The sequence below is a fragment of the Austrofundulus limnaeus genome, unplaced genomic scaffold (assembly GCF_001266775.1).
Source record: "Austrofundulus limnaeus strain Quisiro unplaced genomic scaffold, Austrofundulus_limnaeus-1.0 Scaffold502, whole genome shotgun sequence".
In the NCBI taxonomy this organism is placed as follows: Eukaryota; Metazoa; Chordata; class Actinopteri; order Cyprinodontiformes; family Rivulidae; genus Austrofundulus; species Austrofundulus limnaeus.
Window position 1 is genome coordinate 349,348 of NW_013952904.1, and position 1,921 is coordinate 351,268.

The following is a 1,921-nucleotide window of genomic DNA, read 5'->3' on the forward strand; positions in this document are numbered from 1 at the left end:
GATGTTTGTTGAGTTTTCTAGACAAAAAATTTGTCTCCTTTGTATTTTTAATACTYCTGCTGGGAAAAGAACATTTATATAAATATTTCAGGTTTGTTACTATAAACTGATAGTGAGGATTTTACAGTAGAGGCTCCAGTAATTTATGTCTTCGGCCTTGCTGCCCAGATTAGACTGTTGCCTGGATTTAGTTTAAAAAGAGATTATCTTTCATTCTTCAGAATAATGCCTGCCTCTGGTTGCATAGTTTTTTTTACAGGAATACAGGGATTTACCTGCTGCATGTCCGTGTGAGTCAGCCATTGGGTGTGTTTGAATTATTAATCAGGGGCACCCAGCAGGTGAGTCTGTGTTTGTCTTCTTTTCATGTYCTCCACAAACTCCCTTTAATTAGCAAACAGTCCCCACCCATCAGAGGAAAGCATCAGAGAGAATATTTAAGTGTTTYGTTCGCAGGTCTGGACTCGGGGCTGTGAGTGATGAGAAGCAAGTAAAAAGACATTAGTTGTTTTTCAGAGTTGCATTTTAATGTTTTGCAGTTTGCTTGGTTAGAAACTGATTGCTTTAAAGAAAAGGGAGATCCCAGTCAACAGGAGCGGTGTTTATGGCAGTGAAGGTGACCGGTTGTTTGTAAAGGTGGAATTGGTGATAAATAATTCACAGCTCTGCTGTCGGGCTGCAGAGATGAACTCTGCCTCACTTTCACTCTTCAGATAAMCTCACCTCATCCTCCCTGAGTGAAAACTGAAATGGATTGTGTTTTAAAACGTACCCAACCCTCCCTCAATGATTCATTCCACAATTTGAAATTAAGATCTTTTGTTGAGAAAAGATCCWATGCAAAGTGTTACATCAAGGGGTCTGCAACCTTTACGATCAAAAGAGCCGCCAAGCAAGCTGCAACTGTAATTATCAACTGGTGGCCCATGGGCCTTTTTGAGGCCCTTTCTGGAACCTTTACGGCCAGTGGAGGTGACACTATAAACTAAGAAATATATTGTGAATTGTATTATTTATTGTTATTTTTACACTTCAGGACAAATGAAAAGACCAGATTCATGTAAACAAGAAAAATACTGTATACAGTTTGTAGCAAATTTCATAAAAACGAGTACAGCTGAACTATTTAGGCAATTTCTTTTCCTAGTTCTTATTATGTAGCCTTCAAATTCTTTAAAGGTAATTCTGATGGATTTGAGAGGAGGATCATAGAAAGAGGTTTGATTATGTTAGTACACAACAGGCTAGTGTAAGAACATTTTAGTGTTCATTACTGAAGTTGAGACGAAAACACATAATGYTGAATAAATTGAAATGTGAAAGGAACGAGGACCATACAACACCAGTGTTTGGAAATGAATGAGGATTTAATGCTCTCAATGCAAGCAGGAAACCTACGCTGACAAGAAGCCAGAAGTTCCAACATATAAATACACCTTCTTCAGTGCCTGGTACGCCCACTACTGGCCTACGGCTGAATCGCAGACACTCAGAAAAAACCCTGTACTTATGTTTGATTAATGGATTTTTTTTTTATGTGTTGTAAAAATGTTTCGGGCATGTATCTAAACTATTTTAATCAAGACATAACAATAGTTAAACAATGGATTTTAACAGTCAATGCTTAAAAAGGAAAACTAGGAAAATGGTGTAGTGCTTTTAAAATCAGTATCTAACCTGACTAATAAATGTCTTCAAATTCCCCCTGTTCACATGACAAAATCATGTGAACACTAGGGCTGTGTATTGGCAAGAATTTGGCGATACGATACATATCATGACAGAGGGGTCACGATACGATATATCCCGATATATTGCGATACTGTAAGCAAGGTGATATATTGTGATTTTTTGTCCACAAATTATATTAAATAAAAACCTCTTACTGGGGAAAAAAAAATGAAAAACCAAAATTCATTGT